Raw genomic sequence first — 25,406 nt, 5'->3', positions numbered from 1 at the left:
TTATCTGAGTATAGATCTAGAATTAGTTCAGTTATTTGAGCAGACCTATTAGGTTTGTTGGATATCGATAAAAGAGTCAGTCCATACCAGCTACACGGTCTCCGTTTTCCCGCCCCGTGACGGTGAACTTTGAATATTTTATGCACACAATGATTCTTTAACTGTTCCTGTTTCTCAACCCAGGGTTTTGCAACCTTGACCGATGTTCTGCGAGGTGTAATGCCAAACATGTTGGATTAGAAAACAGACCTGCATCGTACAGACAATGCTGTTTCCGCCTCCGACAATATAGATAAATTCCAGACTGAATCGTGACCGTCCCGGATTAAACGCATATTTTTTTTTATTGTCTTGTTCTCGGATTAAACGCATTGTTTCCCCATTCTTTTTTTTATTATTGTCTTGTGTTTGGCCTCTTCATTTAATGCGATTAGGATTTAAATATCTTTTCTCCTAAAATGTATTAAAATTTCTGCAAAATAAAAACACAAACTTGCTAAAATTTAAAAAGATACGACAATATTTTTGTAACGCTATTTTTAAACAGGCCTTTCTAAAAATTTAATTTTCCATTTAAAAGTATGCTTAAAAATAACATAACCTTAGGTCTTTTCATATAATACACAATGTACACACCTAATACCAATCAAGCCCTAGAATGTTTGTTTCATATGAACCTTTAACCTTTATATCACTTTGACACACCATTTTGCATCGTAGCAAGCTGATTAAAATTAGAGTCGAAGTCTGCAGGTGCGTCGATCTACTTTAGCCGATCAACTCACACAATTAATTAATTGTACGTATTCGTAAACTCTCATTTAAATCATATTACATGCATTAGTGAAAATGAATTATTATATTTTTGCATTTACAAATTTGGATTTATATAAGCCCCTATCCAAAAAATCTAAAACATGTATCATTAAGTCTTGAAAATTTAAATTTCAAAATTCAAAAGTTTTGTTTTTCACCCAAAATTCTGACACCCAGGCAGTGAAGCACATGGGCATTAAATGCAAGGTAGAAACTGTCGTTAACAAACCCAATATATATATATATATATATATATTATATACATATATGATATAGTTGATTCACCAATCAAGGGCCCTCGGGGGGGGGGGGGGGGGGACATGTACATGTTAACAGGCAATTAATTATGCATGTATATTGGTTGAAAGGTACAAACTTTGGCAACTCCCATTTAAAATTTTCTGGATCCGCCACTGAAAATTAGCATGTAGCAACTATGATGTAATTGGAAGTTTTGTTTAGCCCCTGTTCCCCCTAAGAACCAAAGGGCGGGGCCAAAACCTCCACGAACCCCCCCCCCCCCCCCCCCCCCCCCGTCAATATCCACATAACTTCAATACTTGTATGTATGTATGTATGTATGTATGTATATATATATATATATATATATATATATATATATATATATATTGACCTGGGTTCAGTCGATCATTCCGCACATAGCATAGACGGGTCTTCTCTGTGACAAGGGCGTGAGTCCGTTCCTTAGAATTCCAAATATTTGACCGCGACTTCTATTGATAGAAGTTCTTTGAAACCACAAAAGGCTCTAATACGTAGGGGCGTTGTGTATTTCAAGAATGTCCGCAAATGTGTTGGCGACTAAACCAAACACATCAATGTAATGTATAAATAAATAAATCGTTATTCTTGTCCGAAAGTGGACCATGTCCTCTTTCGTCACCCAACACGCCGAGATCTGGAACAAATTCTGGAGCACGACCAAAGCAAGTGACCGTGGCGATTTAATGACCAGTGCATGTATGTTTTCTGTGGTTTTTGGCTGTTTCCTTTTTTCGGGGAGGGGGGGGGGGTATGGGGCAATAAAGACGTTGGGTAAAACGTGATGTCATATTTTCAGTTTTTACTATGTCTTCATTAACAAATACCCAAGAGCAAAGATAAAGGGAAAAAATGCATGCATGACCTTCTAGTCAATATATATTTGTGTGAACTCCTAGTCAATATATGTGTGACTTTCTAGACTGGTAGTCCATATGATAATTGTGTATTTGTAACCTACTAGTCAATATTTGTTTATGTGATTTCTTAGTCAATGTATATATGACCCAATAGTCAATATATATGTATGTTTGACCTACTAGGCAATACATATATGCATGTATGATCTTCTAGGCAATATATGTATATGTAAAACCTACTAGTCAATGTATGTGTATGCGTGACCTACTAGTCAATACAATGATATACACATATCCTAATATACCCACTTTCATGTATCAAATTATATATATACACGTACGTACAGAGAGAGAGAGAGAGAGAGAGAGAGAGAGAGAGAGAGAGAGAGAGAGAAAGAAAGAGAGAGAGAGAGAGAATTAGCACCTGATTGTACTCATACGTTACATAAATAAAGTAAGTATATGATCGGTCAAAAATGAATACTCCTGTTCTAAAGTGGACAGTCGGGGGTCTCTCCGCCACTCATCCAGTGATAAGGGAATATTTACGACTCCCATCAACTTTAGTCCACCTCTGTGCACTGTTTATTCTGGTATCCCGCCAATGTAGGGACGCAAAATCGTGACCCCGGACTCTGCATGGGTAGGAGGGTGATGAAATGTTGACCGCAGTGGACGCCATAATCCTGTGTAATTGCACGCCTAGCGAGGCACGACTCTTGGTGTGCATGAATGGATACGGACGAATTCGACATCTATTACAAAACTTAATGAAACACCCCGATCTGGGACGTAACAAGCGATAGGAGAATTCCCCGTCAGGCAAGGATATCAGCAATCTAGCTGAATGGTTTCTTTATTCCTTCTCATTAACGTGTATTAGTTAATAGATCTGTGGGGAGCTTCGACTTGATGATATGTATTTGAATTAGATTTACCCAGAATAAAAAAGGTCATTGTTGTTTCTTATGGCATACATTCAACACGCGATGTCTGGGTTTATAATTAGAACGCTGCGGACGTCGCCTATCTCTTTCCTTTTTATTTTTACTACAAACTTGTTGCGTAAAAGAATCAATTAGCCCTTGCGTTCGATTGCATAGTTATAGTAGGAGTCCAAGTTCTGCCTGCAGAGTCGGATCGATCGGTCTGCGATGTCAGGTGCACCACGGTCTCGGATTGGTCCAAATCGTGGCGCGATCCTGCTCTACAAACCCAGATATTGAGAGTTCTTTCAGAGCTTTATAGGCTTTTTGCTTTGGCGTATATTAGCACGGCCCCCTTTCCCCCCACAATGCCTCAGTTTCACTTTTCCGGTAATTGTCGCATTATTCTGGTTTAAGTCGGTGGCCATTTTTGTTGTTGAAAGTGTTGACTACAGGTGACAGCTGATGTTAAACAAACTTTTATAAATTTTTTAAACGTTTTCTTGAATTGGGAGCATCGACTTTCTGCTGTTGTGAAATACAACTAAATCTCAATGCCTTTTTGAAAGTTTGACCTTGACCTGATTTTGCTTTATCATGAGGTTTACGGGCATGTATATGTTTGTCCACATTCCTCTGTGAGTGTTGAGGGGAGTGACAGCGGACCCAGGGGTCACCTGGCCCGCTGACCACAGGTGACCAGTGACTATAAATCACTACTGGTCCAATTCTATCGCGAAGTGACACATTCTCCTGTCAAAGTCCTGTGACCTTTGTTAGTAAGTTAAGCCCGTGAATAATTGCGATTTGAATATATATACTGCGTATATAGAATGCTAACATATTAGATAGATATATTTTTCTAAATTCTACTTGTAAAATAACGACTCTTCCAGATTTGTTCAATTTTTCCCCTTCTAAGTCTACTGGACAAGTGAGCACATTCATAACAAACACCGTGCAATTTTTACAGGTGAGTCTATGCATCTATGTCTTACAAGGTATTTATACTCCATCACAAAATGTCATTGTATTCCGACGTTTTAAAGAGCACTGGTATTTGAGTGTTTTGATTCCTCGTAAGGCAATGACGGGTCATCACTCACAACGCCAGGGAAAGCCATACATTGTCATATCTCATCTACACGCTGTGGTCATTGGTTTTATGGCCCTTGAGCGTAAATAGCCTGACCCGGTTTCAAGGGGAGGTCACTGACTGGAGAAGACATGAATGATGTCCCACATTTGGTTGTTGTTTTTTTTTTTGGAGGGGGGTATAAACATATTTGTAAACATTGCCCTTTAGATAAAGGAAGTTAAAATGATACATGTTGACGATCAAACGCTTATATGTTGATGTATCGTGTTTTCTAGAGATCTTTGTATTCAACACAAGCAGGAAATGCTCTGAAATGCATGGTGTATTTCGTTTTACGAGGAAAGTAAAACGGTAATTAATGACAGACAAGGGTCATTTTCAGCGGTCTAATGTGATTGAGCGGACCAGACTGTGTACCCTCTCTCGTTATGTGAGCTATCTACATGTAATTAAGAAAGAAGTATCATTTCTGAAAATACACGAGGGTATAAACTGCGACGCTTCACGCTGTCATCCTTCTTCAAGCGCGTTATCCGGCGTGAATCGTCAGCCGGCGTGAATCGTTATCCGGCGTGAATCGTTAGCCGGCGTGAATCGTCAGCCGGCGTGAAGCGTTAGCCAGCGTGAAGCGTTATATAGCAGGCGTGAAGCGTTGTGATTGCAGTTATGTAAATGAAATTGTTACGTTCGTATTTAATGAAATTAATTTGATAGAGACTCGTGATATTATGTTACAGTATATAGAAACTGGTATATAGTTCGTTTATAGAATGATCTGCAGGATCTATAGCAAATAGTGTTAAACCCCAATAAAACACCTTGTTATAATTCGATTATTATTACTCAATCTATTATTTGACATATACGCTATTGATTTATTGTGTTTTCAGATTTTTAATGAAAAAGAAAACGCTGTCAAGAGTTAATGACATCATAATGCTTTACGGAACAAGCTGTTATTGAATACAAACAAAATTAGATTATACCTGTTAATTTGGTAAAAGTTTACTTATTCTCGATGAAGTTTAGATCTTTGATTAGAAATACTGCCGAGATGACCAGCTGACCATGGAACACACGATCTGTAGCGAGTCGTCATTTCCCATGATGCATCATTTTGTTGATGATAACTTGTTCTGAACATGTAGATTGGTCTAAAAAGAAATAACACTCGAGATTGCAGTTTCTTCTTTACTAATAAAAGGTGTGGAAGATACAGGGTACCAAATGAATTGTTGGTCAAAAGGTCAAGGTCAAAGTTATGAATTTAGGTTCTGATGATATCTTTTTACGGCACTCCAGATTGTGGTCAGACAGAGACGAGTGTTTCATCATATGAAATGCTTCCACAGATTTTATGGTTGTTTATCAATGCAAACTGTCATTGGGTAAAATGTTGCCTGACATGTTTCATACCAACTAAAGCCGATCTTTGCGCTCTGGTTTTAACTACGGATTACTCTGTCAACCTGATCGAGATATAAGGCTGTGACAGGTGAACATGGGTAGCTTACTTCTCCTAGACACCTACTCCCTTCTTTTGTATGTCCAGGGGTCCGTGTTTGCCCTGTTATTCTTTATAGGGGTTTTGAGATTGATCACTGTTTATTGCCGTCGCCTTTTCATTAAGACAAATAGTCTCTAACGCTGTAGTAAGGTTCTGTCAATGTCTCTAACGCTATAATAAGGTTCTGTCAATGTCAAATTGGCTTGAATTCTTTTCTTTCTCGAAGTTATTGCCCAGTTTACATTTCTTTGCTACAATATGTTGCCCGTCTTCATTTCGTGAGCAGGAAAACATCTGTCTATCAACTAGACGTTATTGCCATGAACTCTAATTTATGAAAAAAAATTACATGAATATACAATGCTCAAATTTTAGGAAATAGAACGATTATTTTTATATGTCAGTTTGACTTTAGAGGGTAATGTAAGATCCCCCTGTTCATGTGTTGGGCGCTAGTTATGGTGACAGGAAGATGAATATCAGCTGGTCAGGTAACGATCAGACCGGATATTCCCGGAGTTTGTTTAATATCTGTCAGGAAATTCCCTCACGGCGAATTCTAAGAATAACAGACACATTCAATCTTACACTGCGATCCCGATTCAATTAAACTAATGAAAATAGGCATTATTTACTTGACTTAATCGACTGATCTAATAGAAATATTGACCACCGAGGAGGTCGAGGACGCTGGTTACACATTGTCGAAACTATGGTCCGACAAATCGCGGTTCTAGTCAGTGAAAGGTTTTGTGAAATGAACGACCCCTCAGCAGATTTGATCTCAAAATAAATAAATGTACTGATTGTTGATATTATTGTCCTCCACTATGTGTCACATACACAGTCTTAATTACAGGGACTGATTATCAATCCCCCCACCCATATTTTGTTTTTCACTTTAATTCATCAAAATCTACAGCGTAATATGTTTAAAACGTTTCACAAAAATAGGGTTATATATCATGTCAGAAGTTCATGTCACAGGGTTTAGTATTTGTTTTGAAAACAAAGATCGAGGTGTATTATTAATTACGAATTTTCAAAATAAATGAATATCGATCCAAGTTGATTATGATATATATCACATTTCAAGTATACTTTAGGTAAAATGTGTCATTTGCAAGTTAATTTGTGACGATACAAAATTAAGATGCTTTAAATTACAAAATTAACATTAATTTCACTGGTTTGTTTGTAAACATAAAAAAGACTCGAGTCTTTGTTTACATACCACAGAGATCAGGCCAAAATATTGATTTTATTTTTGCATTGAAAAGGTCCAAATTTTAGTTGTCATCAGTAAATGAGTTATATCTTTAATGAAAAATATTGTTTTCAACAAACGTGAACCAGCCCCTTTATAAGTAAGTAGATACATAAAGGCCATTCGGATATTTCTCTTTCCCCATTGGAAACCAATCCATATGGTGACCGTGATATTGTTCATTATCAGCTGTGATATTTAACTATATAACACGGGCTAATCCTCTGCACAGAATGGGGTTTGTGTGATATTTGTGATGCAGAAGGCTGGGATTCGATCTCCTAGACAATAAGTGCATTTATAATTTGTTTGCACCTTTAGAAAACTGTGTCAGTGCTTCGGGCCTACATTGTTTTAGAGAGGCGTTTAAAGTTGATATCCGCGACTGAATTTCAAGAAGCAGGTTCTCCATCTCGTGATTTCGTGCGAGATTCTCGCTTTAATTCTAGTGTTAATGAGATAATCAATATGCGTAATCGTGCAGTATGAATTATTATTTGGTCCTGTGGCGGTTCTTCATCAGATGTCGCGTGCCTGTTAGCAAACAGAGCAAAACTGTACTTTTGTAAAAAATCAACATACGGGGTTCAATTGGTTTCTTCAAATTAGAGGCACGCTTTGATCTAGATCTGTAAGCTGGTAAACCTTCTGGATTTGCTTGATGGTAACAAACATTCTGTGAGATGGAGAAAGGGGGAGCATTGGGGATCCTTTATTTCGTTTGTACAGTGATTGTTCACGGTATTTAAGTGCCCACCAAGATCTCACCACATGTCCAAGCTAATTAACAACCCAAGTCAGTAATTAGCCGCACCAAATTAAAACCCGCATATATGTTACTGGTATAATGTTTTATTTATATCACTTAATTAGACATAACTGGCCTAAATTCCCTCTTCTGTTTATAGAAAGTTGCCTAAAATAGAAAGGTTTTATCGATACATTATGTCTCCGGTATTAAAATGGCAGCAATGTTGGTTCACGACTCGGACAGAGTATTTTGGGGATTTGTACGAGCGTTCCGGCAAAATGATGACTAATATGATTAGGCATGTTTATGTGCCGTTTTTGAAAATCCGTTGCTGAATTTAGATTTTTGTTATCAACCGTGACTGTACCAAAACATCGACATATCCCATGTTCATTCTCTATAACAGCAACTCCTCTCATGTTTAACAACAACGGTTTTGTAGTTTCTCAGTTTTCTAAGAACGAAATCTTATCGGTGGCGCGCTTCCTTTATTTTTCTACAGCGTATAGACTTTTCCTTGTTACAGAGGTAAACCTCCTCATTATCTCGGCTAATCCGACAGACAACACCCTCAAAATACACAATGGTAAGGGCACGTGCATTTATTTAAAGAATAAAATATCTAAATTCCGGATGCATGCTACTGGAAGTACACGAAAAACTAGTCATTTAACGCGTCATTGAGAACGAGATTTTTATGTGTTGTGTTTACATTAAATCTTTTATTTTGGATATGCACTGTTGCTTCTTGAATTGTTTGTACACAAATTTTCAAAACTGAATCCGGATTAGAGAAACCGCGAAATCATGTCATACGTATCACCGCTGGGTGACGCAATCGCAAACGAAATATAAGAAAACCCCCAAAAAACACCCTTCAAACCCGTCAAAAAGGCCCGAAACGTTACGAGTGTGGAAGGCAGAGACAAACTTGGAGTTTTCAAACCTATCGCTTTTCATTTGCAACACGTGAATGTGATATTGAAACTATATATGTACATCATCTTAAGATGATGAAAAGGGCAACTCCAATTGTCCTTTTAATTTGAAATCTTCGAGATTTGATTTGTTTATTTTTCAAATTTGAATTCTTTCATCATAAAAGCGTAAGTTGTAAATTGACTTGACGTAAAAAAAAGAAACATTTTGTTTGTTCTACGTGCTAGTTTTTAAATTCAATTTTTATGGCCTTTATTGTGTGTGTGTGCTTTGTATTTTGTTTGTTTATTATATCAGGTCATCATTAATGTCATTGTTATTTGTTTTGTTGTTGCTTATTTTCGGTTGTTATTTTTCATTATTTTTTTCTCTCATCCACTGAATAGAATGTTACCTTTAATTTAAAAAAAAAAGGATAATGTGCATTAGTGATCATGATTTATTTTATTACCATCATAGAGCGCATTAGTGATCATGATTTATTTTATTACCATCATAGAGCGCATTGGTGATCATGATTTATTTTCCTACCTCTGGCGTATCATAGAGTTTGACATTACAATGCCATACATGTAGTAACAATATAAATTACGTTCTTCAAAGCACTCTGCGGAAGTATCGCCATAGATATCTAGGCCCTGTGAAGAATTCAGAATCACTAGCATATATGTATATGGTCATAGTTCCAATATTTTTGCCTTTGCTATCTCTACACATTGTAATGATAGTCATTTCCTCATGAATGTGTTGCAGTCGTCAACTAAATATAAATATAGTACGTCCATTTTAACTACTGGGAAATCCAACAGAAATGAAAGTAGAATGTAGCTACATGTAGAAGAAATGAACTTCACTTTTGAAAATACATGAGGGTATGAACTGCGACGGTTTATAAAGGGCGTTATATAGCGCGCTACACTATGCTACCATGGCATATTTCATGAAGCGACACTCGCAGTAACAAAAACGGAAATTTATTTCTTAAATGTTCATGTATAAGAAAAAATTGAAAGTAATTTTAGTGGCAAACGGTGCTTTGGGTACCTGTCTAATTTCTACACCAGATTACACATAGATGCATGCCATATGTATTTTCTAGATTGTTCCATACAGATAAACAGATGCATCGAAATTCAGCAAATCTTTCGATTGAATTTTTTTCAGTATCGAAATTCCTAAGATATACTTGGACTTGTATAGAAACTATGTACTTTCTTTTTGTAAGCCTTTGCACCCTGTACAAGTTTTTCTTCAGTGCGATCTTTTTTTAATACAGCATTCCTAGAGTTTCAAATCGTGGAATCCAATTTCTGCACTTTTAAACCAAACAAACAAGCAACGTAAATACTTAAGGGATATAGCAATATGGACTCCATAATGCGGGCAATATGTGCTTCATAAAGCGGGCAATATGTGCTCCATAAAGCGGGCAATATGTGCTCCATAAAGCGGGCGATATGTGCTCAATAATGCGGACAGTATGTGTTCCAAAACGCTGGTAATATGGGCTCCATAAATCGTGCAATATATGCTCCATAAAGCTGGCAATATAGGCCCCATAAAGCGTGCAATATAGACTCAGTAAAGCGGACAATATGAGCTCCATAAAGCGGGTAGCCCTTGTTCCATGACATAGCACGTGCGTGCACATTTAGTACCATAACACGCACGCACTCACAGCAGCACCGCGATTTCCCTATCTAATTAAATGAGTTGCGAGTGACAGGGTAGGGTATCGATCCAATTCTAACTTGAACGGAAGCTGAACAGGGATTTTAATTTCGGCGGAATGACTTCCGGGTCCTTAACCCTGACACTTGCTATTAACAGATGTGCTTTACGCACCTGTCGCCAAGGCCGTAAACTTAACAACATAACATTAATTCTCCATCGCTTTGCATGGTCAGTTTTCTCGACATTGAAGGATGCTGTTCCTACAGATTTTTCCGTGTGGTTGTCCAAAAGTAAATAGATGCATGCATTTGAAATAAATGTAAAACAAATGTTATCTAAAGCAGAGTAAAGTAAGGCACTCCGCTAAATAAAGTAGTACGTGTTTTTGTACCACGAGTACACATTCATCAGTTGATTTAACACAAACAGTATCGATAGAAATGAATTGTAACTTTTTCATATCACAAACAGACGGCGATATTTATTGCGTGCATTGCTCATTGTTATTTTCCGTCAAAGATATCCGCTGTTAAGCGGATAAAATGTACTCCGTCAAGTGGACAATATGGGCTTTGTAAAGGGCAATATGGGCTCTGTAAAATGAGTAATATGGGCTCAGAAAAGCGGGTAATATAGGCTCTGTAAAGCGAGTAATATAGGCTCCATAAAACGGGCGGGCCTAGTTTCGTGACGTATCAGTAGGACGAAGCACGCGCGTGTACATTTAGTAGCATTACGCACACGTGCTCGCAGCAACGTCACAATTAAATGAGTTGCGAGGGACAAGGAAAGGCATCAATCCAATTCTAACTTGAACGGAAGCTGAACAGGGATTTTATTTTCGGCGGAATGACTTCCGGGTCCTTAACCCTGACACTTGCTATTAACAGGTGTGTTTTACGCAGCTGTCGCCAAGGCCGTAAACTTAACAACATAACAACATTAATTCTACATGGCTTTGCATGGTCAGTTTCCTGGACAACTTTAATTCTATATGGCTTTCTATGCTCAGTTTCCTCGACATTACAGGATAAGTACTGTTCCTACAGGTTGTTCTGTGTGGAGGCCCAACTGTAAATTGTTGTACATCTCTAGTAAATGTTAACCAGATTTGTCACGACATTCTAGAAACATGTATTGCGATTATAGAGGACGCGGTGTTCTCTGTTTCACGAGAATATTAATTATATGAATTAATTCTAAATTCGACGAGTTTTAAAAATATGCACATTAATTTTAACATCGTTCATCTGTATACGAACTATTTTCTCATGCAAGGGGTTCAATGTAGTGTGAAATTTCCACCTTGTAGTTTATCTGTTTCATTTTTTGTTTATTGTATGCATTGTTAATTGTTATTTTCCGTCAAAGATAAAGAGCTAGGCCATACGAGAAATATTTCCGTTGTTTTTTCTGAGAACGAGAAGAGACGGTCAAGGATTATTGTCTGACAAGGAACAAAATTTGACAAGGCATATAAATCTCGTAACACATTAGGTGTCTCAGCTTATAATGAGTCTCCAATGTGCCAAAAGCGCCATTTCAACAAGCATCGGATCACCTCTTCCTTGTACGTCTTCCGGGCCTCTCTGCGTTTTTCCAGCTCGCAGCTATAGCAGAACACAAATTCACGTGTTTTGTTTTCTTCATCTTTTACTTACTAAGCTTCATAAATCAAATTGGATTATCTAAAAAATTCACCCCAGGGGACTTGTAAATCATACAATCTGAGAACCCCTGGGACGGTGTTTCTTTTTCGTTCATGAACTGGTGTTTTACCGGAGTCATTCACCCCACAATCAGCGCGGCAAGGGCCAAACTAGCGCATGTCCTCCCAGCGAGCACGCCTCACACAATAGTCGATATTTACTCAGTTCTGTTTACTCAAACTTGCAATATTTCAGCCCTCTCCTATTCATTTTTACGATTTATCATTTTCCGATCTAGCCCTACCCGATTTAGTTTTTACCGATTAACATTTTCTGGTGTAGCCCAATCCGATTTATTTTTACAGGTTAACATTTTCTGGTGTTGCCCTACCCGATTAAAATTTTTACCGATCAACATTTTCTGGTGTAGCCCAATCCGATTTATTTTTACAGGTTAACATTTCCTGGTGTTGCACTACCCGATTTAATTTTTACCGATTAACATTTTCTGGTGTACAGGTGAACGTTTTCTGGTGTTGCCCTACCCGATTTACGTTTTATAGATTAACATTACCTTTTGTAGCACAATCCTATTTATTTTTTTGTTACAGGGTAATATTTTCTGGTATTGACCTATACCCAAACCTAAATTTTTGTTGAGGGTAGAGGAGTCCTTCAATATATATACAAAATTGCCGCAAGTTTATATATACTGTAGTTTATACGTCGGAGAATCCTGAAAAGACATCGATTCCTTTTCATTTTACCTATTCACTTATTCATTTAATTTGCTTTGTTTTGAAATATTTTTTTTACAACGAACTAACTAGTGCCTATATGCGTAATGTCTGTTTATAGACCATAGATCCTGTTAGTATACGGGACCGCCTTTCCAACATTTCTTCCAAAATTTGCTGTGACTAATTACATGTATGTAACATGCCTTAAGTCATATATATATATATATATATATATATATATATATATATATATAAAAGGTTATGAATGATTATATATTTGTATTTTTAACTAAACCTGTTGGTGAACTCTGAAATATATAAAGATAGATATGAATACAGTTCACAAACTGGAAAACCCTTACAAAATATAAACACGCATCGTATTTTCATATAAATGTGATCAATCAACCTTATATGTTAATCGTTGCATTAAAAATTGTCAAAGTTCCAACGAATATTGGGGCAATTTATTCATACCCATGATACGAAGTTAGGAGTTAGAACTTGCGACGCGTGGTGTATTTGGGGGGTGTTTAAACCACCAGCTCATTACGACACCTGCTGTTGTATTAGCGACGCTTAATAATGAAACCAGACTAGGGCTATAGACAGCTTACAGCTGATAAACGATTAAATTCCAAATACAGTTTGATTAAAAAGCGATACATTATTATGATAATAAAATCACGTGTTGCTTGTTATGGAAATATGTTACATGTAACATTTAGAGTGATGAATAGTTTAATGACTCCTATAAATGCTATATATAATTAATATCAATCTGATAAGACTTGTAATTTCGATCGATCGATCGATCGATCGATCGATCGAGAGAGAGAGAGAGAGAGAGAGAGAGAGAGAGTCTTGTATCCGTCACAGGATTAAATAGCGAATTCCGTGCATATTCTTATGTAAACATATATTAATTGACTGTAGTCAGTTTGCGTCAATGGATTCTCCACAAAGCTTTGGTAATTTTTAATTTTAATTTTTTTCTCTGGGGTTTTCCTGCCTCAAAAGGATCAGAACAAAACATGTACTTAAACGCCCCGGTTATCAAAATAATTTCTTCATTTAAATTCAAGCATCCCCTGCAAAGCCAATTAGCATACTGTACAAAGAATTAAAAAGATACTGACGGAATCTTCCCTGCTCTGACGATTGTTCTATTGTATGTCGTTCGCCATTTCACGCCCAGACATTTTTTGGACTAAACTTACAGGTACAACACTACAAGTACAAACAGAACGATGTTGCTATGGTAACCATATCCACCAATTACTTTTCTGGGACTGAACGAGAGCGGAATATGTATGTTTATATCATGCCTACTTAACCTCTAGTAACCATTTCGCGGGGTGGGGATGTTCCACCCTCTCTGTTTCTCTCTTTCTCTCCCCCTTGCACCCCGTCTCTCCGCTTCTTCCCCACATTCAAATACTGATGACCTTTCGGATAAGGTCACGTTTTGCCGTATCACTCTGTATAGGATCGGCACACAGAGTAGAGAAATATTATTCTCTTTGGAGTAGTGGGCAGGTATAGCCTACAAATATGTCCACTTCTCTAAAGTGAATGGGGTATATATATATATATATATATATATATATATATATATATATATATATATATATATATATATATTATATGCATATATTCTTGATATGGCATAGTTGTAGAACTATATAGCTTTCTGAGGAAAATTGATCTATTCTTCCCCCCCCCCCCCGGAAAACTAGAGAATTCAATATTTGATTTTGAACTAGTTCGCCCACCTTAAATACTATACCACACGGTTTGACCTGCGTCCGCAAATGACCCCCTCTCATATTTACTAGTAATTAGATGACGCACTCTTTCACCTCGGCCTACCACCCTTTGGTGTTTGCAAACAGAGTCCTATCTGTCGGATGCAGGCCCTGATTGATGGCAGTATCCAGCCCAGATTTCCCGACGTAGTGCACGCTGTTCATCACTTAACGATTCCGAATCACGCAGAATTAGAAAAAAATTCAAGGTTTTCAAAAATAAGAAAAATATATCATTCTTCTAATGAATCCTGGCTTTCGTTTTATTTTTTATTTCCCGATTTAATTAAATTGCACGATACTTTCCAGAAATTTTCTTTAAATGAACCGTTTTCAATCGTTCTGCAATGCTAAATATTCCCTTATGAAATCCTGATTTTTTTAAAAATATAAAACCCATCACAATAAAACTCCCTAGATAAAAATTCTTAACCAGAAATGTTTGTTGTGTTTTGGGGAGATGAAGTCATCGACCGGGAGGACATTGACCTGTATCAGAGAGAACATGCATTGGGGGGACGCACGTGTTACGGGGGGGGGGGGGGGGGGCGTCTGTGTTTGAATTCCATGAACACATAAAAAATAACATGACAGATCAGTATTCATGACATTGAAATTTTATTTTTGTTAGGCTACACGGGTAGATTGTGCAGCATTATGAAATTGAACAAATTGAAAAACAAACACACAAATAAACAGATAACTTGATCATAAAAACAATGGTGAGCAAAGCCTACATTTAAATGTGATTTTAGGGCATATTTTCATATATTTATCTCGCGAACAAATCCTGATTACTACAATTTTGAACTTTTGATGACCTTAACATTTTAATAACTTCTGCCTATCTACATGTATATTAGATTTATCATGCTATGAAACAAATTGGTTTTTGTTAGGATAGAAAATTCCATATGTAAATCAGCTGATCTGTATTGTATTTTATTAGACTTTAATTCAGAAAATTAATTGAAAGCGCTCTTTATAAGTAACTTTTTTAATTTCAACTTGTGTATCGTATCTGATGTTCTGTATCAATATTCTGCACTTCCGGTGTTTCTATCGTCTCGGTGCCTTCGGGTGGAGGCACTCACGGACTTTTATCCGGGCAACAGGGACAAAATCCCGTGTTAACTTTCCCAGGACAGTGAATGGGTGCGTCATGTAGTGTATACTCGTATGTTTATGTGAATGAAAAATATTTACAACCCATCACGGTTACCTGGGTCCTCTTCAGGCTACTTACACCAGGTAAAACTGTCAGATGAACGCGATACTGGTGTCCCAAGGCGCACTGCACTGTGGGTACCCGGCAAACCTAGAATGCAAACCAGTACTTTTTGTTGTTACACGTAAATATACATGTTTATTGACTGTTTATCGCATTTACAATGTACATTGGTTTTGACATAACAATATGATGACATCATAATCAATTTCTTAGTATATTACAATACATAGGAGAGATGTATGTATTTACATAGTTTCTTCTCATATCTGTGTTGTAATATACGGTAGATTTTTTTTTTACCAAGGATAATAAGGATATAATAAAAATGTACATAATCTCGGCTGAGATTCGGCTTGGCTGAATATTTGAACTGACGCCTTCACCAAATCTCGGAGCAGTCCTTCATAATTCATGTATGGAAATTTACTTTCAGCTTCGGCCGGTTCTAGAAATTAACGTGCACTTAGGTGACACTGTTGTTCGCTTCAAATAAGTGAGTTGACTATCAAACTAACTCTCTATCACTATTAATTTTGTATTGCTTACCGTCTATATATAAAAATCCCAAAATGAAAATGGGCACTAAATTTTCCGTTCAAATGAAGACTTCCATGGCACAATATTTTATCTCCTGGGATTGAAGAGTTCCTATAGTCTGCTTTATCTAGTTACCGATACAATGTATCTCTACATACCTACTTGCACTTCGCTAAATTAAAAAAACAAACTATAGGAACTCTTCAATTTTGGAAGATAAAATATTGCGCCATAGAAGTCTTCATTTAAACTGGAAAATTGGTGATGGTTTATCTTATGGAATTTACATACTTAGATGGTAAGTAATACAGCATTAAAAGTGATTCAGATTTGGTTTAATAGTCAACTAACTGATTTGAAGCGAACAGTAGTGTCACCTATGTGTACATTAATTGCTAGAACTGGCCGAAGCTGAAAGTAAATTTCCAGACATGAATTATGAAGGACTGTTCCGAGGTCAGTCCAAATATTCAGCCAAGCCAAATCTCAGCCGAGATTAATATGTACATAGTGATTATAACTAAAGAAAAAAAAATACTTCAGTATGTGGTATTGCAGCACAATCTTACAGCCGTGTGTAGTACATGTATAGGAGACACACCCTACAATCGTACGGCCATTATTGACTTGAGGGACATGCCCTTAATCTTGCGGTCATTATTGATTTGGGGGACATACCCTTAATCTTACGGCCATTATTGATCTAGGGGACACGCCCCACAATCTTGCGGCCATTATTGATCTAGGGGACACGCCCCGCTATTATTGATACATGGACAGGGGACAGAGTCCACAATCGTACGGCCACTAATAGAAACCAACAGTGAAGGTCAACGAACCTATCTAAAATGTAAACTGAAAACAACAAGCACATATATAACAAGGTCACACCTAAAATAAATAGTATTCTGTCGTTCAGTGTATGTTTTTGTTTAGAGGTGGTTTGCCCTTGAGAAAAATGTAAAACTGTGACAGACACTGAGAGCAGTGTCCAAAAATATCACTGCGTGGAAAAATTTCAGACACCCCTTACCCCTGGTGCAAAGAAGGGGGGGGGGTGTTGCATGAGAAGGTTTAAGGAATTTTGGGCCGTGTTCCCTCTTTTTCCCTCATGTGACCACTCTACTGACAAGCTGGGGGTATTTGCACCATTACAGAGATCCTATGGCGTTGTAGCCCTCTCCCACAAACAAATTTAAAAAAAAAATCGGAGAGGGCTACATTATTGCAGCTAAGTTACATACTGAAAAATGCTAAACAAAAAAAAAAAAAAAACAAAAAAAAAAGATACTTTTTCTATATTTCCTTAAGAGTATACTTTTTTTGTACTTTTAATATATTTTTGTGCTTTTTCTGAATCAACTGAAAACTATACTTCTATGATACTTTTTCTATACTTGCTTAAGAGTATACGGTCTCAGACAGGGGTGGAAAACTGACTAGCGGCGGTGTAGGGTCTCAGACAGAGGGAGGGAGTCTGACTAGCGGCGGTGTAGGGTCTCAGACAGAGGGAGGGGTCTGACTAGCGGCGGTGTAGGGTCTCAAGACAGAGGGGGGAGTCTGACTAGCGGCGGTGTAGGGTCTCAGACAGAGGGAAGTAGTCTGACTAGCGGCGGTGTAGGGTCTCAGACAGAGGGAGGGAGTCTGACTAGCGGCGGTGTGGGGTCTCAGACAGAGGGAGGGGGTCTGGCTAGCGGGCAACTGTACACACTAAAACACGGATTCTCCCTCCGAAGTTTGACCCTGTAGTTGGATTTACGTGGGAAAATCCTTTTTTAAAGCAAGTTATATGGGAACAAAAAACTACTTTAGAATTAGATTTCAGGGGAACCTCTACTTTATCGCCAGTTTTCCGTTAGTATTAAGCCGGGCTGGGCGGGTGGATGGGTGGAATGTACTCTATAAGACCGTGTAGTAAAATGTAACATTCTTTTGTTTATGATTGGGATTTCAATTTCATGTTTGTTGGAATGTCAAATGTTGGTATGCAAACATAATATATATTATACTGTAAGAGAACAGTCCTGTTGATAAGAAATATCACCAGTATAGTGTTGTTACTTAGAGTCGCTCGGATACCGCAACTTGTATCCAGTGACCCGGTTTTTATTTTTATCCCCCTTTTTCATTTTTGAATATAGACGGGTTACCTATTGCGCACCAGCTACACTCTGAACCTTGAAACTCTTCTCGTCCCTTTTAGACGTGCCAGGACAGCTCTACCAGGATTTATCGAAATGAACTGAGAACGAATTTGATACTGTTGCGCGCCTCAGATTTTATACTGAAGGTGACATTGCGCCGTAAAGGCCAGATCCACATAGCAAGCATTCTTTCAAGTGCAATACATCTTAGCGTCAATTGATATCGCGCACTTGCTGCAAGGTGCCCGATTCACGCAACAAAAATATTTTCTTTCATTTTTACACAGATAACAAAACCGTGATATTTATTTCTATGCATGTATGAATCGATTACAATCCCAAAGTATGAAAAAAAAGTAAAAGCCGATAAAAAGATTTTATTTTATTAATTTTCCGAGTTCAATACGTCTCCTGCTGTAGGATTAGTCTGTTTATAACGTACAGGTGCAGTCCGCACCAGCTGACATAGATTTCAGCTCTTACCCCCCGGGGCTACATTTACACATACCAAGCACACACAGCTAGTCAATGAACACTGTCGATCAACGAGGACTATAATGTGGCTGACCTCTGACCCCGAATTCTAATTCCTTAGTTTCCAATCCATGACTTAATGACCGGAGAAACAGATTACGAGCATGTGTACGTGGTCCCCAATTTTCAAGATTTTGTATCCAATGGTGAAAACAATGTAGACAATATTATGTCAATGGCCCCAATGGTTTTTTCATTGCTGTTTTTGAAAGATCCTTCATTTGGAATTCTGACTTGTCCGAATTTTCTCCGAGTATCTCCAGAATTACGCATCATTGGAATCATTTCTTGAGGGAGGGGGGGGGGGGGGATTTTGGAATTGCAAAAATACAAAATATGTGCATTCTGAAGGACTGTTAACAATTAACATACGGTCTTGTAATATAAGTTTCATTCTAAAATAAATTGTTTCTCGAATTTCGACTTGGAAATTAACAAACAATATTTTATCTTTTCATGATCGTATCTTAAGATAAATCCACTTTCATATATTATACAGCTGTATTCCATTTTAGCGGTCAATAAATTGATTATCATACAAATATTCAACCTTCAATAAATTGAGTATCATACTAATATTCCACATTAACCTTCAATAAATTGATTATCATACAAATATTCTAAATGTTATATCCAAAAAAGTCTTACTGACCATTTTACACATCAGTTTTATCTAGCAAAGAAATTCTCTATCGAACAAAGAAAAATATCAGTGGGCCAAGATCATCTCTACACTCTTTGAAAATTAAAAAAAGGTAGGCAATGAAATATACCAATCTCTGAACGAGTATGCACGCACTGTAACGAATTATAAGATGAATATCATTTTGTTTGGAAGTGTCCTTTACATGTATATTCAGATTTGAGAACAAATTTATCAAAAATTATTACTACTGGTTCAGACTCTTAACTTTCAAACTTATACAATCACTAAGTACCAATAATGTGAAAGAATTACGAAATTTAGGGAATTTTTTTTGACAAATGCGTTTAAGAGAAATGGTAAGTGATTTATTAGAAATAGTTCGATATGTTTATGTATTTGTTAATTTCTTTGTTGATTTTAAAACTGTCTATCCACCATCTGCTATATGGTCACTGTTACCAGCTCTTTGTTAATTTGTTAATCACATGTTGTAAACAGATATCACACGATTGTTTTTCTGAGTAAACATACATACTCCTCTTTAAATCTCAGTAAATTGTTTTTAAACCCGGATTTCTCGAAATAAACTTAAGTCGAAATTTTAAACTTTTAAAGTCTGAGAATTTACTCAAATTTTGACTGCTTAGATAAAAGAAAATTCAAACTCAAGTTTGAGAGTTTTTCGAGCCAAGCCGGGTTTTCTCTTATTGGCATCTCCTCCAAAATGTCTCAACAATTCCTATGAAACCAAGGGTTAAATAGGGGCGGGCCTAGCAGAGGTTGCCCCCCCCCCCCTCCTTCTATTTTGATTGACCATTTACGAAAAGCATTGCTTATGTCGATTAGTGAGAATCATTAGAGATGCGATACAAACAGATGAAAAAGGAAGTTCAATGATCGTCAGGGGGGGGGGGGGGTACTGAAAAAGTTTTGAGCTTCGCAACTTTGAAAAAATCAGCTATGATAGACAATAATATCATTTTGAATTTAAAAAAAGAAAAAATCAATACAAGTCCTAAATACAATATGAAAATTGGAGGTGGGGGTGGGGAGGTGCGGGGTGGGTGTGTGGAGATGGGAGTGGGAGTGAATGAAAACCTATATACATGTATAGCTATTGTAATGTTTGAGTTCAATATGGTCTGGGGGCCACAGTCTACGCTGATCTGTTTATATGTGAACAGTTCACGGAGAGATCCATATTGACCGATGAGAATACTGACCGCGACCCGTTACATAACACGTGACAATCACAAATCTCACACGTGACAATCACAAATCCTCATACGTGCCTATCCCCAAATTGCAGATGATGTAAGCCCAGACTTCTGAAGTTTTTTGAAATTACGTATATTGTATGAAAGGCCTTTCTTCATGGGTCTGGTACGAATGCAAACCATTGTTCCAAAGATTACGGAGCCCAGTCATTTCCATGACAACTGCCTATTGTATATGTACAATCGATATATTCTGAAGAATTCGGCACTGTACCACGTGGTGAAGTGTCTTCTCAAAAGTTCACATACTTCTTTCTAGACAAAAGAATAACGGAAGGTGGAATGACGATGAGGTCTACTATAGAGGTGGTTTTAATGACGAGGGCTCTCTTTAGAATTCTGGTCGATAACGAGTGCGTATACCAATAAAAGACACCAAATCATCGCACTTTGTTTTCATGCTCGCCATCAGAACGCCTCGATTTAGTTGTGTGTTTTTAAATTTCCACATATTCGTTATTTTAAAAAAAATCAAATTCGACAATTAAAATTCATCATTCGAGTATTTGAGTTCGTGCATCCATGAAAACGATGGACAATGTCCGTATTGTTGATTAAAAGTGCTAGAGAAAATATCTCAACATAGTGAAACATTTCGTCGACAAGGGATTTATTTGTCAATGAAAATTGACAGCAGTGCTTTGGTTTCAAATTAAGCGATTAATACAACTCAGTCGTTATTCTTAATTTGATCAAGATGACTTAAAATCGGAAATATGACATCGTAAATTGACGTTTTTCTGTCATTTACAGTATTTTTGACTTATTTGTTATTTCCACGCAGTTTTTCTTACAGAAAAGATCAAACACAAGCTTTGTTTGTACAAGCATGCGCTGCCCACTGTTTCCGGAAATAAAATAGTGTATACAATGTCCCATTCCAAACTGAATTTGAGTACAACTAAGAAATCGCAACACCTTTGATGCGATATATTTCAAACGACTTTTAATATCGGAAACAAATTCAGCAAAATTGTATTGGATATGACCTCTTTCAAAACATGACACCCCCCTCCATCCCAATATCTTCTGGAAAGATTTTCAAAAAAAAGTAATAAAAATATGTCATCATATATAATCATTTTCGGACCAAACTTACATCATCAGAAAAAACGGTGTGTACTCGTCGTTGACAAAATGTACGATGTCACTATGCTGCCCAATCCACTGTCTTTCTCCCTTGTTTTCAGTATACACGAGGTCACTGGTTTACAATTAATTATGTGTTTTTGCATTTATTCCCGTTTGTATAGACCGATTACATATTCTTCAAGCTGAGATAAGATGTATTTATTTTACAATCAGATTGCCAGTCTCCAGCGTCCCGCGAGACCTCATGAGAGAACACGAGACGTTTGGAGCCTCAGCGCAAAAGCTCATCTTCTGATTTACCGCGAGCCAAGTCTCTTATGTCTTCATGAATATTCATTGTGCCTGCAAATTGTTCCTTAATTGGTGTTTAGTGCTTTGACTTTGCTCTGACTGACAATAAATATATGGCGAGTTCTAGATATCTAAATCCCTGGGTCCTGCAATAGCAATTTGCTACAGACAGTTGTATTATTGCGGATTACAACACGAACTTCGTCTGTATTATATTTATGATTTGTTAGCATATTTCCCCGATGAAGACCGTCGTCTCCCAAGAATTACTACTACGCCACATCTCGTTGGTTTTCCATTTCGCATGTCTGTCTAATTACTTTGGTCACGGAAGACTTTGGCACTTGTTCTCAGTAAATAATTCTGACAATATAGACGAGGTCGTTGACTTTCGGAGTCTGATATATATGTGTATATATATATATATATATATATATATATATATGTGTGTGTGTGTGTGTGTTTCAAAATTTCGTGTATATCATCTATGATTCTTTTAGATTTACATCAAATGACTGTATCCCATTTCCATTCGCGGCGTGTGACAGCGTGGCGAGAATTTCATCGTCATCGACAGACAGGTGTTTTTATTTGTCTAGATACTCAAGCGGTCTAGCGCGCTAGTACATGTACATATGTAACACGTTGCTAGGAGATTTGGTTCCTCAGGTCTTGAGTTCAACCCCGGGTAGGGGCGGAAGTGGGTATCCATGTATTTTATGGATTTCTCTGCGCTCTACATTAGATATTTCTTCAGTTTATTTGGGAGTTTATTGTAATATCTGCGTTATATATATTTCTTTAATATATATATATATATATATATATATATATATATATATATATGCACACGATCTAGCACAGGTACTTCCATGTCGATTAAGTAACTAATCATTAAAATTCTGCATGAATATTCGAAATACGTTCATTTCAAACTCTAATCCATACCTTTTGTTTACAAAGACACTTCATCTCTTTAGAAATTTGAAGTTTTCTACTGCAAATTGTACTCTGTACATCACACAGACGGTGTTTTTCACAGCCGAGTACTGCAGTATTTTCACCTCTCGGTAAACTCAGATCCCGAAGTCAGGACTGGTATCATTATTAAACGATACATCTGTTTACGTGTAGGTGTATCGGGATTCGCATCTACGCAGGGTTTTGGCGTATTTTCATCACGAAAGGTTTATTTAATTAATTGTGAAATAAATCTGACCCTTTCAACAAAGCTCTGTCAATATTTATGACGTGCTAATTACATGTACAATAAATTCCTCTGTGATTGGTCAGATTCCAACCACTTAAATATGGCAATGACGTCACCAACTGATCTTACATAGGATAACGCATAAAACGAACGTTTTATATATATATATATATATATATATATATATATATATATATATATAGAGTGCAATTGTGAGTTTAATTTTCCAGATAATTGTACTGTTGTATAATTGTATATTTGTAAATTCATATGGTTGCATAGTTGTGTAACTGTATTTTTTATGCGTAGGTTACATGGACGACTGTATTATCATGATACAGTCTACGAAGGGAAAGACATGTTTCAAAGGAACATATATTTGCGTTAATTCATACAATCTTGATATTACATACATTAACATTTTTACATTACCGTATCATTGTTTTTATCATGGTAGTGACGCTGCTCAACAATGTGTCTATGATTGGAAATAAATACATCTTATCTCAATAAGATTTAAGTGCATGTATTGATTTTGTCCTCCACGTGGCCGCAGTGCCATTTGCTTGCTCGCGTCACAACAGAGAATGACCTCCACATATTGACTGATTAATTAAAATGTACGGTCTATATATTGTTTATGAGGACGACAACGTGAGTGCGGAAAGTCATTTGTCGGGCACCTTGTAGACAGAATAATGCTTAGTTTACCACGCTTATTGTCTATACACGTTAATAGGATAAAATGAAAGTGACAATTCAACCTCTCAACGTGATTTGCTGTCTACTGTCTTCTGCAATATACATATAACCTTCATTTCTCAACCTCTCAACGTGATTTGCTATTTTGCCCCCCCCCCCTCTCTCTCTCAACATAATATTCAGTACGGTTAGATTTATCATTTCCCCCCTGAAACTAATCAGTGGTTCTGAGTCTGAATTGTTCAGAAGCCGATTTGTTCAGAAGCTTGGCTGTTCTGAAGCCGTGTTGTTTTCATCGTCGGAAACCCCCGGTTGATTACGCTTGGTTTCTTTCTACATCACCCATGGGTCCTTCTTTCCTACTCGTTCGTTCTCACGAATAATTAATAAGGCAATTTGATTGGGCGCTCTTTGTACACCCTGAGCGAAATTGTCCAATCAAGAAGACGCTTTTAGCCCAATTTCGGTATACAATAGTTGTGATAGCAGAAATCAGAAGAGTTCCGTTACTATAACGATTGCTTTGATTGGACGATAGTTTTAAATATCTATTCATGAGAACGAGCGAGTAGGAATGAATGGACCCACGGGTGATGGAGAGAAGAACGAAGCGTAATCAACTGTGGGTTTCCGTCAATGGGTTGTTCTGAAGTTATGGTGTTCAGAAGCCGTGTTGTTCAGAAGCCTTGTTTTTCAGAGGCCGTGTTGTTCTGAATCCGTGTTGTTCAGAAGCCATGTTGTTCTGAATCCGTGTTGTTCAGAAGCTGCGTTGCGTAGGTTGGTTGAAAATGACGAATACAAGAAACCACATATATTTAATCTTATACTTTAGTTTGACATTTTTATTCGTTCATTTTTCTTTTGTTTTCTATAGCAACCGTGGTGTTGGATTCTCGATTCCGGGCCGCGTCAACTCTAAGACGTATTGAAAGTCGCGGATCACTCAGATATGACCTTCAGATGTGAGCTTGCTGTATACATGTAGTTGATTTTGTAAGCCGGTTCTCGGTAACAAGCAAGAAGACATACATTCCTTAAATGTACGCATGCACTAATAAATCAAGTCTTCCCCCTTAACTAACATAGTTAATGTATGTATAATGGCGTTATATAACAACTTATGCAACGTAAATTACTTGATTTCATCCCAGATAAAAGGAACATAGGTTGAGATTTAAGATCTTGACTAATTTTTTGTGTAGTGTATTTATTGCGCGCGCCTTCTTCACAGGTGATCAGAGAGAGAGAAAGAGAGAACAATAGCTTCGGTCAGTTATGACATCGAGTCATATTTCGTATACAAATATAGCTTTTTTTAAACAAAGCTTTGCCGTCTTTAGAAACAAACTGATATAAATGTAGCGTAAGCTTTAAATATTTATATCTTTCTTTTTTAAAATGACCACATAATCAAACTTTTCTAA

At 37.1% G+C, this 25,406-nt stretch overlaps 2 long non-coding RNA genes across 2 annotated transcripts in view; one reads left to right on the top strand and one right to left on the bottom strand.

Annotated features, from left to right (window-relative positions):
• Positions 1–15,022: 15,022 nt before the first annotated feature.
• The window catches only part of LOC130048022 (uncharacterized), a 15,488-nt gene continuing 5,104 nt past the window's right edge, over positions 15,023–25,406 (bottom strand). The window contains exon 2 of the long non-coding RNA XR_008796859.1: positions 15,023–15,636. This is a non-coding gene — a long non-coding RNA (uncharacterized LOC130048022). The remainder of the gene's footprint in view (positions 15,637–25,406) is intronic.
• On the top strand, positions 16,241–25,053 carry LOC125656972 (uncharacterized). Its single transcript, XR_008796858.1, has 2 exons — positions 16,241–16,384; positions 24,857–25,053. It is a non-coding gene; the product is annotated as an uncharacterized LOC125656972 (long non-coding RNA).

The sequence above is a fragment of the Ostrea edulis genome, chromosome 7 (genome assembly GCF_947568905.1).
Source record: "Ostrea edulis chromosome 7, xbOstEdul1.1, whole genome shotgun sequence".
Classification (NCBI taxonomy): Eukaryota; Metazoa; Mollusca; class Bivalvia; order Ostreida; family Ostreidae; genus Ostrea; species Ostrea edulis.
This window is presented reverse-complemented; position numbering and strand designations above follow the sequence as displayed.